At 53.3% G+C, this 17,447-nt stretch overlaps 1 protein-coding gene and 1 non-coding gene across 2 annotated transcripts in view; one reads left to right on the plus strand and one right to left on the minus strand.

Annotated features, from left to right (window-relative positions):
* Window positions 1-17,447, minus strand: part of LOC123356632 — a 1,710,063-nt gene that overhangs the window by 1,328,135 nt on the left and 364,481 nt on the right.
* TRNAS-UGA lies at window positions 16,135-16,216 on the plus strand. Its single transcript has one exon. It is a non-coding gene; the product is annotated as a tRNA-Ser (tRNA).

Consider the following 17,447-nt stretch of genomic DNA (forward strand, 5'->3'; position numbering starts at 1 on the left):
ACGCTCAGTACGATAAGAGCCCTGATCTCAGTCACACAACTGGAGAGAAAAGCAGGAAGATTTTTGAGAATTTGATATAATTATTTCAGAACTGAGGAGAAAATGGGGCACAAACTAAATATTTGCTAATGTAAGACAGAAGCACCAACATCTGGGAGATTTTGGTGGCACCATTTAACAGTTCAAGAGAAAGGAGGGGAAATTGGAGGGGATTATACAGGAATATTCAATCAACAACAGAATGAGATGGATTCTTCTTGCCTCACACTCACAGGGGACAGAAGTGGGGCTGGAGTCAGAAAGTCGCTGGCTGTGGGGAAGGGCTGGCAATGGGGTCTGGGAATGTGACTAGCAGGTGATGGGGGGGGGGGGGAGTAGCTGGGACTAGGAAACCTGGGGCTGGGCCGTCTCCATGGGGGACACTTGCTCCTCCCTCCCCTTCCTGGCCCTTCCCAGGCCCCGTTGCCAGCAGAGAGTGGCCCCCCCAGCCCAGCCCAGCCCAGCGGTGTCCCTGTCTCAGGGCCCCCCCAGCCTCTGCCCATTCACCCTCTGCCCAGCTCAGGAATCACTCGGGGGAACCATTTCCCACCCGCACAAGGACAAATCCCTGCAGGTGGAAATGGGGGAAACCCCCAAACCTGAGACCTGAACTGGCCACTGGCGAAGGGGAGAGAAAATGGGGCACAATCGGGGGGGGGGACAGGGAACTTCTCAGGGGTTGGGGGAGGGGGGGTCACCCTGGGCGCTGCTCGTGGCTCTCTAGGGAGAAAGGGGGCAGGACGGGGGAGGAGGGGGGTCCCCACGGGAGGGGGCAGCGGTAAATCCGAGGGGATCTCAGCCCCCCCCTTTCTCTCCCCGCTCCTCGGGGGTCACCTGCCCCCCCCCCGGCCATGTCCGGGCTGCACCGACATTTCCCGCCCGCCCCTCCCCAGCCCCACGCAGGGACCCCAGGGTTAATGAAGAGCTCTCCCGCCGCGATCTGCGCATGCCCAGAGCCCCACCGGCACCAACCCTTCTCCGGCCCGGGAGATGCTCCAACGGCTCCGCGCGAGCCAGGCAGAGCCGCAGCGCCCAACGCTCCTTTGGAGCCCGGCTCCGTCTCCTCTGCCGACGTCACTTCCGCTTCCGGGAGAGTCAGGAACTACATCTCCCAGCCTGCCCCGGGGCCGCTTCCGCTCTCTCCGCAGCCCAGGGAAGGGAGGTCCCCGGGGCCAGCCTGACCCTCCCCCCACCGCTCATCCTTTCCCCCGGCGCCGCCCCCTCTCCCAGCCGGTGCCTCTCAGACGCCCCCCCGCCTTTTCCCGGGGAGCGGCAGAGCTGGGGGGGGGGGTTCTTGTGACCCCCAGGTAATAACCGCACCCCGCCCAACCCCCAGCCCTGACCCCGCCCCCGGCAGGAGCGTGTCCATCCCACGCGTGTCCCCGGCCCTGCCCGCCCCGCGCTGCCCCCGGCCCCACCGCGCTGCCCCGCGGGCTGCAGGAGCCCCCGTGCTGCGCTTCCGGCCCCAGCCATGGCCCCGCTGCCACACAAGGGGCGGGGGCAGGGCCGGGGGGGCGGGAAGGGGCAGCTCCTCCCCAGGCCTGGCCCCGCCCCCGGGCCCCACGCAGGGGGTGGGACACGTGGGGACCCGCCTCAGCCCGGAGGGGGCAGGAGAGGGGCCGGGGCTCCCCAGGAGAAAAGCGGGGGCAGGGGCTAGTGTAGCAGCTCCCCCCGCCCCAGCCCCTGCATTGGGTGTCAGCTGGTTCAGCAGCTGTTACTGCGCATGCTCCATGCGAGCCCCGCTGGGGGCGGGAGAACAAAGCTGCTGCTGCCGCCGCCTCCGCGTGAGCCGGGCCCGGGCTGAGCTGCTGCTCCCCGTGGGGGTCTGTGCGGGGGGTCCGGCCGGGGGGGTTTCTCCAGCTGGGCCCCGCCCCCCGGGCAGCCCCGGGCTCTGCCCGCCCCAGCCCCGCCCGGAGCCCCCGGGGAGCGAGAGACCCCGGGGAGGGGGGGCGCTGGGGGGGCGGGCACGTGACTCTGCCCCGGGGAACCCGGGAGAAGCCTCGGAGCCGCCTGGGCCCCAGCGGAGCCGCAGCAGCATCCGCCCCCCGCTGGGATGGGGGGGGCCCGGCGGTGACCGAGCCCGGGGGACGGGGCAGGTCCCGGGCTCTGCGCGGTGCCCCCCCCCATCGCTGCCCCCGGGGGCCCGGAGCTGCTGCAGCGCTGAGGCCGGGAGGATCCTTCCCGCAGCGAGTCTGAGCCGCCCCCCCCCGGCTCTCCTGTGCCCGGTACCGGGGGGGGGGGGTGAAGCGGGTCCCCCCGCCCGGTGCCCCCTTCCCCGCACGGGCGGAGCGGGGCAGCCGCGGGGAGAGCACCCGGGAACGGGGCGGTGACCCCGGCTCCCAGCCCGGGGCAGGGCGCTAGGGGAGGGGGGGAGGGGACGGGAGAGGGTGTGAGGAGAAATTAGAGGGGGGGGGGCAGGTTCCCAGATCTCTGCCCCCCCCCCGGCACACTCACTGCAGCCTCCCTGCCCAGGGTCACGTCCCTGTGACCGAGGTGAGGAGCAGAGAGAGGAAGAACCAGCCCCGGACTCTCCCTGTTCCCCTGCGGCAGGAGTGCGCTGCCCTGGGGGCAGGGGCAGGGGGACCCCCCCCCCCCAAGGGGCTCCTTTGGGTCTGGTCTGGTCCAGGGTTTGATTCACACCCTGTTGCTGGGAGGGCTTCAAAATGTCTTGGTTGGTTACTGCTGCTGGGGGGAGCACAAGGGGGAAAGGAGGGGCCAGGGGCCAGGTCTGTGCTGCACTGTGGGGACTGAGCATGTTTCCAGCCTGGCAGAATCTACAATCTCTGTCTGCAGGGAAAGGGCCTGGGGGAATCGTGATGTGAAATGAACTGAAGCCTGTTCTGAAACCTCCACAACTGCCCTTCTCGCCCTGCCAGGCTGCAGAATGACGCCCACCTCGCTCCAGCTCGTCCCAGCCTCCCATGGGACAGGGAAGAGAAATGGCTGTAGTGGAGTCAGCTCAGGTAGGGGTTATCGGGGGGTTGCTGGTGGGTTCCTGCTGGAGGGAGAAAGGCAGGAAATACTGAAGAGGTGGCAATTTCTGGGGAGTTAGGGCTGGAGGGGGGCAGGGAATACCCTGGGTGAGGATAGGGAGTGGGGACAGAGTGTGACAAACCTGCCGGGACGTGTTAAGTCCATTAATGGCTATTAGGCAGCCTGGGTAAGAATGGTGTCCCTAGCCTCTGTTCGTCAGAGGATGGAGATGGATGGCAGGAGGAAGATCACTTGATCATTGCCTGTTAGGTTCACTCCCTCTGGGGCACCTGGCATTGGCCACTGTCGGTAGACAGATACTGGGCTAGATGGACCTTTGGTCTGACCCGGTACGACCGTTCTTATGTTAACATGGGCCTAGATCCTCAGAACAAACACTTGGGTGTTGGGGGAGAAAATTCCCTAATTTGTGAAACAGGAAACAGACAAAGCAATTCCCTGGGCGGGGCTGGGAAAACTGACCAGATTTCCAGTGCTGAACCCTCAGCCTGCTAGCCAGGGGCTGGTGTGACATGGAAAGGGGGCACCCAGCAGGGAGGTGTAGGGAAGATGTCCCAGCCCCTCACATCCAGCTGCTGGCAGTGGGGAGGCTGTTAGGGTTCCCTGCCATGGGGCTGTGCCTGGACCCTACTGGGGGCTCCATCTCCTGTATCAGCCTCTGGCTAGTAGGTCTGTGGTGGATCTGCTGGGAGAGACAAGGGGCTCTCACTTCGTCCCCTCACCCAGATGTCTCCTGGCTGCTCTCAGCAGTATGGGGATAGGACTCTGCTGACTCTCTCAGAGTTTCCATTTGATTGGCTCCTTTCCTCTATGAATAGTGGGGCTGTGAGTGGAGCAGCAGGTACTGAGTGTTGGGCTCTTGCTCTTTCAGGGGTCGGTGACCTTCGAGGAGGTGGCTGTGTATTTCACCAGGGAAGAATGGGCTCTGCTGGACCCCGCTCAGAGAGTCCTCTACAGGGAGGTCATGCAGGAGAACTGTGAGAATGTGACCTCGCTGGGTAAGGATTCCTGTCCCCTCGGTTTTTAGAAGGAGAAATGCAGAGTTAAGGTTCATGCCACTCCCCCAATGCCACCTCTGCTCTGCCCAGTTTCAGCATCACCCCAACATGCCAGAGACACCCACACTAGCCCTCTCCCCTCCCCTGTTACAGAGCGCTCTGGGAACAGAGCAGTACAGCAGAATGTCTAACATGTTCTTCTCTTTGCTAAGATAATATTCGGGTTCAACGCCATCATAGCAAACAGAAGCTTCCTCCCCCTGGCCTGCTCTCCAGTACTGAACCTCCTGCACACAGGCCAGCTGAGACTTGCACAGTGTTACTATCCCCTTGCCCTCAACCTGAGTTTTCCTTTTGAGTCGCTGCCTTCACTTACCCCTCACTAAGCCCCACAGTTCACTCGAACATACGCCACCAGGGTGCTGACAACCCCCATGGCAAGAACATACCCTTGGGCACCTTTGCTGACCAAGGCTGCAACACTCAGCACGGAAATGAGGCAGAATTGCCCCCAAAGTTTCACATGCACCTCTCTGCATAGCACAGGCACAGCTCTGCCCAGCTGCTGCAACCCATCCCTCCATCAGCCAGTCACAGCTACAGCTGGCCCAGTGCACACAGCTGGAGGCATGCGGATAGATGCTGGGATTCCCACCTGTGAGCACAGCACAGACAATGTCTTAGTCTTAGTCTTTCCTTGGATCGATTATAGGTTCATAGATTTTAAGGCCAGATGTGACTATTAGATCATCTACTCTGACGTCCTTTATACCACAGACCATAGAATTCATCCCGTTACTGCTGCATTGAGCTGAATACCTGAGTCTCTGTGGCAGTTGATTAACCTTTGCACGGCCCACACAGAACCATTCTCACTGGTTCTGGCCAGCTACAGGGTTAAGGGTTGGGGGAAAGTTTACATTAACTTTTCACTTCCTGGTCTGCAGAGGTTTAAGTTTACTCACCGTCCATATGGTGCAAGGCAGGAGACAGCACTGGACAACCTTAACTCTGCATTAATGTAGCTTATGAGCATTTAGTTTCCTGTTTTAAAGAATGGATGCTTTTGCCGCTATAGCTGTGTCTGTAATTGAGCTTTGGCCAGCAGAGCCATGTTGGATGGGGTGCGTGTGTGCGCATGCGTCTGTGCACTTTTTCACAGCCTTAAACAATAGAGCTGGACTGGCAAAGCTTTTAAGAGCTACCTAAGACCTACCTAACTAGTTCCTCGACAGACACCTGACACGCCCCCTTTGGGTGAACGAATATGCGTGTACCTGGTCTGCGGGATCCCAGTAAAACATTAGGCACCCTGTGCCCTCTGCCAGGTGGCATCAAGAGGTCCATGATGAGTCACATCCTTCTCCTCCTCCAGTCGCTGCATTAGAGTGTCTTTAGAATGAGCCGGCTGAGCCCCGTTCCAGCCTTCTGTTTGGGTTCCACGGGGCTCTGTCCTTGGTCCTCTTCTTTTCTTCCTCTGCACCTTATTTCTGGGAATCTCATCCGCACACACACATTCAGCTACCATCTCTGTGCTCCTAACTCCCAGTTCTGCCTCTCTGCTCCTGGCCTGCCTCCTTCTGTCGCAACTGAAATCTCAGCCCCTCTCTCTCTCTCATCTCCTCACTGATGTCCAGCCATCAGCTAAAGATCAACAGCTGAAGCAAAGCTCTTAATATTTCCCCCAAGCCCTCCCCCAACCTTCTTTCTCTACCGCCGCAGACAGCACCATTGTGCTGCCTGTCACTCAGGCCCATAACTGTGCACATGGAGCTCCCTCTGGAGCCTCCTATCCAGGCTGTGCCTACACCTTGCATTTTCTTTTTGCGTAACATCCTTAACAATTGGCCTTTCCTATCCATCCGCGCAGCTAGAGCTCTTAGTCATCCTCTCCTGTCTCAGTTACTCCAACATCCTTTTCTCTGACCTCACCTTGCGCATCTCCATTCAGAAGGAAAAAGCGCCCTCCTGGTCCTCGAACATGACTTATGAGGGAAACTTGAAAGAACTGGGCATGTTTAATTTTGAGAAAAGAGTGCGTGGGGAACTGAGAACAGTCTTCAAATATGTCAAGGGTTGTTATAAGAGAGCAGTGATTAATTGTTCGTCACGTCCACTGAAGGTAGGAGGAGAAGTAATTGGCTTGATCTGCTGCAAGGAAGGTTGAGGGTGGGTAATACAAAAACCTTTCCAGCGATAAGGATAGGGAAGTGCTGGAATGGATTACAAAGAGAGGTTGTGGAATTCTTGTCCCAGGAGGGTTTTAAGAACAGGTCAGACAAACTTCTGGCATATTTACACCTGATCATGCCGCAGGGCGATGGGAATGGAGTAGATGACTTCTTGAGGTCCCTTCCAGCCTATATTAGAAGATTTTAGGATTCATGGCCTTAGCCCTTTGCTTTGATCACGTCTCCTGGTGGAGAATTCGGACCATTTTTGTGGATCGGCTGTGGGTACAAATTTTGTTCCTAGAGCCCTGAAAATCTGCAGATATCCATGGACCATTTTTGCGGATCGCAGATCGGATGCAGATATACATTTTGTATCCATGCAGGGCTCTACCTGTCTTACTTCTGTCTATACCTACAACTTAAATCTATTTCGTACACAGTGACTACATCTAAAATAACATATGAGATCACCATAACAATGGTCAATGAATGATAAAACGAACTAATTGGCTCCATGAACCACGGAGACTCTTCCTTTTCCATCCCCACCTGCAAGAGCCGCCGTCTCTCTTCTCTGCATGTTCTTTGGATCTTCAAATTTGTCCCTTCTGAAGTCACATGGCCTGATTTTTCTTTTTCACATTCTCCTTTGGCAGAAGAATTGGTCTGTGGCTCTTGAACTACACCATCTAATTTGCCAGCTTTCTCCACACACAGTGTTTTTTATGCCCCCTCCCTTTATACCTGACTCACTAGGTTCCCTAATGCCGCAGGATGTGCTTTCCTGACATCTAATGCTGCTGAGATCCTGCCTTCAGTGATATCCCTGCCCTTCCTAGTCCTTACTCCACTGAACCCCCCCAGCCCATGCTTCGTGTTCCCAGCTTCGCCTGGACTCTCTCTTTGGCTCTGGACCTGTCTGTCAGCAAGAAGCAGTGCCAGGGACACTTGCCCTCTGTCTGGAGTCTTCACTTTCTGGGAAATGCAGCTCCAGTCTCTGTTTTTTAGGAGCCTCTTTGATAATGAGTGTCTGGCTGTGTGTGTTCCCAGCAAAGATGGGGATAGTTAAATCCCTCCTAAGCAGAGTGTTCTGCACCTTTGAGCACCTGGGGAGTTGGCCCTGCCATTTTATTGTTTAAAATGGACTGGGGTTAAACTAATAAAATGTTTTTTATGATGATAAATGGCCTATGAATTCCCCTGATCTCCTTTGTTTTCTTTCCCTTGAGCAGGGTTTCCAGTTTCCCAACCCTCTGTGATCTTCCAGCTGGAACGAGGGGAAGAGCCGTGGGTCCTGGATCTCCCTTGTTCAGTGGAAAGCGAGATCCTGGGAAGTCCCTGCACAGGTGAGGAAACATTAAACCAACCCAGAAACTGTCAGTGCCTGAGAGAACCCGCTGGGATTCCCCACACAGACTCTGTGAGCTCAGGACAGTCCCCAGCAGATCTCACTCCTGGCTTCCTACAGATGATGATTGACACCTCGGCTGGAGCTCCCTCCCTTCCTACTGAGTGTTTGGATGGGATGTGGGCAGGGCCGGCCTTGGGGAAATGGCACCTGGGGCGAACTTGCATTTTGGTGCCCCTGGCTCCCATGGGCTCCCTAGGCAACCCACGTTCCCCTCCCCCCAACCTCTGCACTGTGTCCCTTTGCCCCAAATGCCTGCTCCCCCTCCTGCACCCCTAATCCCTACACCCCTTCATTCCTAACCTCTACCCCCCTCGTGCACCCCAACACCTGCCCCCTCCTGAGCCCCTAACCCCTGCACTGTGCCCCCTTCACCCCAGCCCTTGCACTCCACTCCTGTGCCGCAATCATTAAAGATCTGGAGGATGGCGTGGACTGCACTCTCAGCAAGTTTGCAGATGACACTAAACTGGGAGGAGTGGCAGATACGCTGGAGGGTAGGGATAGGATACAGGGGGACCTAGACAAATTAGAGGATTGGGCCAAAAGAAACCTGATGAGGTTCAACAAGGACAAGTGCAGAGTCCAGCACTTAGGGCAGAAGAATCCCATTCACTGTTACAGACTAGGGACCGAATGGCTAGGAAGGAGTTCTGCAGAAAAGGACCTAGGGGTTACAGTGGATGAGAAGCTGGCTATGAGTCAACAGTGTGCCCTTGTTGCCAAGAAGGCTAACGGCATTTTGGGCTGTATAAATAGGGGCATTGCCAGCAGATTGAGAGATGTGATCGTTCCCCTCTATTCGACATTGGTGAGGCCTCATTTGGAGTACTGTGTCCAGTTTTGGGCCCCACACTACAAGAAGGATGTGGAAAAATTGGAAAGAGTCCAGCAGAAGGCAACAAAAAATGATTAGTGGGCTGGAGCACATGACTTATGAGGAGAGGCTGAGGGAACTGGGATTGTTTAGTCTGCAGAAGAGAAGACTGAGGGTGGGATTTGATCGCTGCTTTCAACTGCTGAAGGAGGATTCCAAAGAGGATGGATCTAGACTGTTCTCAGTGGTAGCAGATGACAGAACAAGGAGTAATGACCTCAAGTTGCCGTGGGGGAGGACTAGGTTGGATACTAGGAAAAACTATTTCACTAGGAGGATGGTGAAGCACTGGAATGGGTTCCCTAGGGAGGTGGAGTCTCCTTCCTTAGAGGTTTTTAAGGCCCGGCTTGACAAAGCCCTGGCTGGGATGATTTAGTTGGGAATTAGTCCTACTTTGAGCAGGAGGGTGGACTAGATACATCCTGAGGTCCCTTCCAACCCTGATATTTTATGGTTCTATGCAGCCCTTCACTGCTACCCCCTGCACCACTCTCCTGTGCCCCCAACCCCTGCACTGTGCCCCCTTTGCCTCTAACCCCGGCATCCCCCCCTGCACCCAAGTGGGGAACCTGACCTGGATGCACAAAGCAGCTGGCATTGCTGCTCGTTCCCCCACTGGACTGCTGCTCCCCTGCCCCACACAGCCCTGGGGGGCTGGGAGAGGGGAGCAAGGAGCGACGTCAGGGCTTCCTGCACCCAGGTCACTTTCCCTGCAGGCTGTGTAAGGGGAGGGCAGGAGAGCAGCTGCTCCTGATGTCTCAGCACAGCCCAGGTGGGGAAGTGACCTGGATGCAGGGAGCCCTGGGGGTGTGTTGGCGGGACTGTGTGTGTGTGTTGGTTGAGGGGAGGATATGATGCGTGTGTGTGCCTGAGTGAGTGAGCGCGCTGTCTCTTTAAGAAAGCTCTCAAGGTCAGGAGCCTGAACTAGGCTTGTTCAGACACAAGCAGCTGCCGGCAGCTCCGGCCCCAGAGAGGCAGCAGCTCACGCAGATTCCCCCTGTCCCGTCACCCCAGCTCAGTGGAAATCGGCTACCCGGGTGAGGGGGAGGGGGACACCCCCCCATCAATCAGCACTTCCCCCCTGCAGAGCAGTCAGGAGGATGCTCCAGTCGGGGGTGGACGGGGCGACTCCGGGGGTGAACGGAGGGTGGGGGGACAGGAATAGCAGCAGCTGCACATGTGGAGCAGGGCGGAGAGGGCCCCTCTGCTCCGGAACAGTCACCTGACTCTGACGGCTGGTCATACAATTGCCCCTGCAGCTCGGGTCTCTCCCACTCCCCCACGCAGCTGCTTATCTGCTCCCTGTGCCGCGTTCATCAGCCCAGCGAGCCTCTCGGCAGCAGGTCAGGTGGGAATCCAAACCCTGCGCCCGGCACCCCCTTGGGTGGGGCACCCGTACGGCCCCCCCTAAAGGCCGGTCCTGGGTGGGGAGCAGAATTGATCCCCTCCACTGTCCCCTGTGGGGAAGAGTTTGGGGGAATTCAGTCCCTGATTTTTATTTTCTGTCTCTCCAGCACTTACTTGGGTTTGCTCACTGCCTTTCCATCCCCAATTCTGAGATTTCTCCTCTCTTCTAACAGGTGATAGGGTGGTGAGGGAGAGCGAGGAGCAGAATCCTCACCAGGAAGATGCTGAGCTCGCCGAAGCGCATGGGGAATTACTGCGAAGAGCCAAAGGGAGTGTGTCCAGCCCCCGTGACCAGGGAAAAGCTGGTGAAAATTACCCCAGACCAGAGAGAGAGCAGGGAAACCACTCAGAGGAGAGAGTGGATGAACCCATGGATTGTCAGGGAACTCACAGGGACCTCAAGGAAACTATGTCCCAGGAGAAAATCCTCACGGAAAAGCGAGAGACTACGTGTAGTGAGTGTGGGAAAAACTTCCATCACCGCTCAGCCCTTATTCGACATGAGATAATCCACATGAAAGAGAGACCCTACGAATGCTGTGAGTGTGGGAAAAGCTTCAATCATACCTCAGCCCTTAGTAGGCATCATAAGAACATAAGAAGGGCCGTACCGGGTCAGACCAAAGGTCCATCTAGCCCAGTATCTGTCTACCGACAGTGGCCAATGCCAGGTGCCCCTGAGGGAGTGAACCTAACAGGCAATGATCAAGTGATCTCTCTCCTGCCATCCATCTCCATCCTCTGACGAACAGAGGCTAGGGACACCATTCTTACCCATCCTGGCTAATAGCCATTTATGGACTTAGCCACCATGAATTTATCCAGTCCCCTTTTAAACATTGTTATAGTCCTAGCCTTCACAACCTCCTCAGGTAAGGAGTTCCACAAGTTGACTGTGCGCTGCGTGAAGAAGAACTTCCTTTTATTTGTTTTAAACCTGCTGCCTATTAAGCGAATACACAGAGGAGAAAGACCCTATGAATGCTGTGAGTGCGGGAAAAGCTTCATTCAGAGATCAGCCCTTATCTCTCATCAGACAACGCACACGGGAGAGCGACCCTACGAATGTTGCGAGTGTGGAAAAAGTTTCTCTCGGAGCTCAAACCTTACTATGCATCAGAGGATCCACACAGGAGAGAGACCCTATGAATGCAGTGAGTGCGGGAAAAGTTTCAGTCACTTCTCCTCCCTTCTCTCTCACCAGAGAGTCCACACAGGAGAGAAACCCTATGAATGCTGCGAGTGTGGGAAAAGCTTCACTCATAGTTCAGGCCTTTCTAAACATCAGAGAATCCGTAAAGGAGATAAACTTCATAAAAACCTTCTCTAGAGCTGTCAGGAGATTTTTTCTTTAATTCTTTTGAGCGTTCCCAGGTAGTGAGTGTTAAGGCTGTTTGCATCTTTTGCACACTGTAGTCCCTCAGCTCCCACACATGAGTTGCCCACTTTTGAAGCTCGCCCGTCTTTGGGGTGGATCCTGTGGTCCTTTGTCTCAACTCCATTGTCCTGCGAGTCATGGGAGCGGGTGTCCTTTCTACCAGGAATGTCATCACCCCAGGTGGGGGAGATGGGGGGTGTCTTCAACCAGCTACGTTGAGATAAAATCTACCTGGGTCTCATCACTGTGGTTGTCATGGAGTTAGCTAGCTTGAGTTCACTTTCCTGATGTAATAAGACAGCTATTCTTGCAGTAAAGACATGTGCTAGATAACCCCACTGACTATCCATAGCCCATTTCCTCCTGATATGACCTAATCACTGTCACATTTCCTTGTCTAAACAAACCTGGAGATTCACATTTATACTTCTCCTCCCAGTGCAAAGTTATTGTTAGAGACGTCAAGTTCCTCTTTGAGGAGAGATTGTCTCATTCCCAGTTGTTCTCACATTACCCTGGATTGTGCAGAACAGCAGTTATTTTGTTGACTTTTTTCTCATTTAAAATATATTTAAATATGATGAAGAGCTGGAGCAGTGTCAGGGAAATAAGGGTCATTTTAGGCTCTGTGACACTGGAAGGAGATGGGGCGACTCAGACATTCCATCCTTCCCCATCACCCCAGAACTGTTACCTTGTGCCTGAGCCATGCACAGTTCACCCCTTAGTATTCCTTCGCTTCCCAACGTGTCTGGTGGGGTCATGTTCTTGGCTGTCCATGCTTGGGAATGGTGCTTGTACGTCTTTGATCCTAAATCAGAGTCAGTCTGGCAGGCGATGAAAGTGTCAGACTTGGAAGGGGATTTCAAATGGATCCCAAGCTCCGTTCAAATCCCCTTTTCCCTCAATGGCAAAGCCGCTTCTGGGAAGGTCGGCTGTTTTTTTCTCCCGTTATGAAGGTGCTAAAACTCCTGTAAATAACACTAATGAGAAAGGTATCAGAGGGGTAGCCGTGTTAGTCTGGATCTGTAAAAGCAGCAAAGAATCCTGTGACACCTTATAGACTATCAGACTTTTGGAGCATGAGCTTTCGTGGGTGAATACCCACTTCGTCGGATGCATGAGAAAGCGCTGGGAGAAGCAGGTTTCAGTGGATCATGGGAGAATCTCTCATCCTGATTCTGAGACATCAGATGTAACCTAGTCTGGAATTTCCCTTTAAATTAAAATGAAAGTGTCTTCTACCTCTCTGTGATATGGGTTTTCTATCTTTCATGAAGGCTCCTTGGTCATATAACTGCATGTTAGTTTTGTTTGACAGAATGTAGCTCAGATGTTTTGGGAAATTTCAGACCAATTACCATTTTTTTACTTCAGGTTAGTTTTTCCCCCATCCCTGCATGATATGGAGAAAATTCAAATGAAGTTGAGTCAACAGGAGAGAATACTCCAAGCTGTTGGACATATCAAAGAAACAGTCGTATGTTTAAATCTCCACTCTGAAAAGGTGAACAGCAGCAGACCCCAAATGGTGCAGCAGACCAAAGTAAGTGCACATGGTCACAAGGTAGTTCAATTGTTTAAGTCAATATTGTCTCAGACGATCCAGGGATAGAATTCCACAGCAAGTGATTCGGAACTAGGAAAACGCCCAGGTATTTGGTTCCCAAGGTGTTTGTGACCCAGTCCCTACAGGAGGTTACTCCTGAAGAGATCTCCTAGCTAATCCCCAAATTTGGGAAATGCTGTCTGTGATGAGGTGTATGAACCCTGACCTGGCACTGCTAGGGTTAACTGCACCGTGTGGGCTGAAGAGGCCACACCCCCTCACCCCTCATCCTGTGGCGAGGATGATTCACCACAGGAACAAGCTACCAGGGAAAGTGGTGGATTCACCATCTCCTGATGTCATTTCATGAAGACTAGATGCCTTTCTGGAATATATTTGCCCCCAAAGTAGCTCTTGTGTCCTACAGGAGGCCTGTGATATGCAGGGGGTCAGATTAGATGCTCTAATGGTCTCTTCTGGCCATAAAGTCGACTCATTTCTGAAAAACTGAGTGCAGCATTGGGAGCAGCGTCTGATGTTTCCCTGTCTAGCCGGCTTGTTGCCTAGAATGAACGCTCCTTGGGTGGAGTGATCCACAGGGAGTAGCTCAAACCTGCAAAGTGCCTGGCCAGGGGCAGGACATTAGCACAGCAAGGAAGGGGTGTGGCAGTGACATCACAAAGGCCTTTGGCAGGACCTCAGACTATTGGTCCAAGGTGGGGGGGAGGTGGTGACCTCACAGAGAGATGCTGACATCAGGCAGGCAGGACAGGGGCGAGGGGCCAGGGAAACCTCAGAGACCCCTGTGGCTTTGCTGCAGCAAGTCTCCTTCTCCAGGTCTCTCTCTGAGGACTGAGGGAGTATTCGGGTTCACGGACGTGAGCGCCAGGAGGAACCTCTTTCGAGTTTTCTCCTTCCCTTTTAGTGATTTTACTAGAAAACAGCCGTCCCTGTTTAGAAGGTAAGAGCCTCCTTGAGGGAAGGGGCGTCATGGGGTGTCACAGTTCGGATGCCGGTGGCCCCACCATGTATGGAAATTCCTGCCCCCTGCTCTGTGTTCGCAGGGCTGGAGAGCAGCATTCCACGGCAATGATTTGCTCCTGGCTGCCGGAGCAGAGCAGCAGGCTCAGCTGTCAGAACTTCCTGGAGCTAGGAAAGGGGAGGGGCCCAGCCTCTTTAGCAGGAATGCAGGGCAGGTGAGTTCATGGCGGGCATTGTGGGATACTGCTGGAGGCCAGTTATGGTGATTTAATTACCAGCAGCATTTACACTGGCACTCTGTCACTTTCCGTTTGCTGCAAAAAGCTCTAGGCCTCTCATCGAAGTGGTTTTATTTTGTCACCAAAACAGGGCAGTTTTGTCGCCAGACGTGGCATTGCAGTGTGTACACCAGCCACACCAAGCTGCCGACCAAGGGAGCATTGTGTGTTCTTCACACACCTGAGCAATATATTTCTGCTGAAACAACTTTGTAGTGCAGACCTGGCCAAAGATTCACTCACACACACAGCTTGCAAGGAAAACATCACCTGCTCCTCTGCTTTGCAGAATCCAAACACAAGGAAAGCTTGTCAGGTCCTGGTGGCGATGGCAGGGAGTCAGGTGTGGGCAGACACTATGTCTTATACCCAGGCACCATGGCTTAGCTGGCTAAAGCACCTGCCTTGTAAACAGGTGATCCTGGGTTCAACTCTCAGTGGTGGCTTTGGGGGACCTGCTATTGGCTACTGTTAGAGGACAAGATTCAGAGCTAAATGGGCCTTTGGTCTAGCCTAGTGTGGTTTTTCTCATGGTTTAAGTTACACTCACGGGCACTGATGATAGAGTTACTGAAAGTTTGGGAGTTAGGCACTGGTAGATCAGTGGTCCAAGCCCCTTGTAGACACTCCCCTCCCTCTGGGACAGGGGCAGATCTGAGCTCTCGCACCAAACGCTCATTGTGGCTGCCAGAACCTGTGAGTGGCTCATTTCATTTGCACCCTGAGTTGAGTCCTGCTTTGTGCACCGTGTCTGAGAATGAAAACCCTAAACCCCCCTTTGAAATGACGAATGCAGCAGGACGTGTCATTGTCCCTGCCCCAAAGCAGACAGACCAATGGAGAAATGCCGTCGAGTCCAAGGTAATACTTCACTGCGGTTTTACCATTTCCACTTGCTAAACTCCCTCCTATCTGCCCAGCCCACATGTCCTCTGCCTCAGCTGCTGCTCCCGGCCTGCTCTAGAGTCAAACATGCAGGGCCCCCAGGGGAACAGAGGCTGGGCAGCTACATCAAATCCCTGTGTAGCTAGCAGGAATGAACACAAACACTCCCTGGTATCTGAAGAGATGTTTAGTTTTACCCTTGGTAAACTAGAAGTCTAAAGGGAAGGAAGGTGGTGCCATATATAAAGAGTGAAACACAAAACAATTATCATAGTTATACCCATAGTGACTGCAAAATATTTCTATATTCTTCTTATCAGTGTATTATTTTATATGGCGTCTATACATTGACTATACCTTCACCAAGAAATTTTAATCCTTATAAAATAATCAACTACCCCTGGTTAAGGCAATGGACTTGATACCCACTCGGGCGTCCCTACACAGGTTCAGGTACTAACAACAGTGGCTGCCTTTTAGCCATAGCTTTTAATTAGGGCAGTACATTGATCCTGTGAAATCATTTCCCAGCCGGAGTCCATCGCCCACATTCCTTAGGGCATTGGGCCACCATGGGGACGTTTCATTTCCCTCCTCAATTTCACACAGACACACAATTTCCTTTGCACAGATCCATGAACAGCAAAACCTCCCTGTGTCTCTTGTCTGAGCCAGGGCATTCGATTCCATTGACACCTTCTCTGCTGCAATGGCAATGGTCATGCAGAGGGGACGAGGCCACCTTCACCTCTGACAGTGAGATATTGGATCAGCTCTTTCTTTACGTTCCTGTTGTTAGTCCATGAAACATCAGGGATGGATGCAAGGCTGAGCTCACGCACCAACCCCCTGAAACATTTCAGTGCCCCAGAGAAATCCTGACTCCGGCTATTGGCATGATCTGGTGGAGATTCGAAGAGGAACGGGACGGTCTGAATTGTCAGTGTGGGGAATGAACAACAATCTATAGCAATGTCATTAACCACAAACACACACTAATCATGCTCCAGCCGGAAGGGAAATGGGCAGGAACTCTTGTTGTTCAGCCATGGACACACTTACACTAATGCACAGCCAGGAGTGTGCTGGGGGAGCTGGTCTGAGCAATTTGAAGTGACAATTCAGTGAGAACAGAATCATTGTGTAGTGAAGCACCTATACATCAAGTAGTTGTGGCCGAGTGGTTAAGGCGATGGACTTGAAATCCATTGGGGTCTCCCCAGGCAAGTTTGAATCCTGCCAACTACAGAAGCATTAGTGTATTGTCACTGCTCTTGTAGTGCCGGAGCATCCACAGAGCCAGACCTGGTCTCACTCTGAGGCTGTCTACACTTAAAATGTTGCTGTGACACTGCTACAGCACTGTGGAGTAGACAGTTGCTACAGTGAGTGGAGGGGTTTTCCATCCCTGTAATAGCTACATTGACAGAACAATCTTTCCTTTCATTTAGCACTATCTAACCCTGGCTTAGGGCAGCTTAATTATACTGATTCCAGGGTTTTTCACACCCTGAAAGACGTACATCACCCTCCCATTCCCTGGTCCTTCTCGCATGACCTGAGAGCAGCAATACCCGCAGTTCAAGAGGTGCAAACAATTCAATGTTTATTGGGGTAAACTTCCAGCAAGCAATGATTCCAATTTCCTTCCTCGGTATCGCCCTTCCCAGCTCTGACACCACAGAGGCTTGTCTGTGTCCCTGTTCCCATTCCCTCTTCCTATTCCCCCCTTAGCAAAACATAACTCCAATTCCCCTACCCCCATTCCCATTCCCCCCCTTACTTCCTCATTGACTGCAGACTATATAGTAAAACTGGAGTTCTGCTTAGCTATACCTTAACCAATCATTTTACTGAAATGTAACCAATCCTAACATATTGTAACATGATTATCTAACCAGTTATACCCCACCACCTGAATTGCTTTACACCCAACAAATTAATTATCCAGCAGACAGAAACAATCACAGAACCAGACAGAGATTATACAGACAAGCAATAGGAAAGTGGAGACTACAGTGATAGAACAACAAAGAAATGAGGATTTCAGACCCCAGCTATTGGTAAGTGAGTTGTTGCCAGACAGGATGCTATCATGGTAGAGGTTGTGGATGCTGGTTGCTTAACTGTCTGGCCCCCAGGGCAGGATTTTGAGGGTCTCCGAATGCCAGCACCCATCTTTTGTTCACTTAAAACGTGAGCAGGGAGATTCCAACACCGCAGAACTCATGGAACTCCAGGAAACGTGTAAATTTAGGTCCGGGTGAGTGTGCCTAAAAATCCGCTGTGCTGGAGAAGGTCTCTAGGAGTTGAAAGAGATGTGCCATCTTGGCCTCCCTAAAGAGTGTCATCAAATATTAATGAAAACTAGGGTTGATAAGTCACATTCTTTGTAGCGTTAGGATTGTGGGCTGGTCCAAAGTGCCAGTTTTAAGACTCTTTTTTCCTCTCTCTTGGGTGTTCTGGTTTCTGCATAGAG

This window comes from Mauremys mutica, chromosome 26 (genome assembly GCF_020497125.1).
Source record: "Mauremys mutica isolate MM-2020 ecotype Southern chromosome 26, ASM2049712v1, whole genome shotgun sequence".
Taxonomy (NCBI): domain Eukaryota; kingdom Metazoa; phylum Chordata; order Testudines; family Geoemydidae; genus Mauremys; species Mauremys mutica.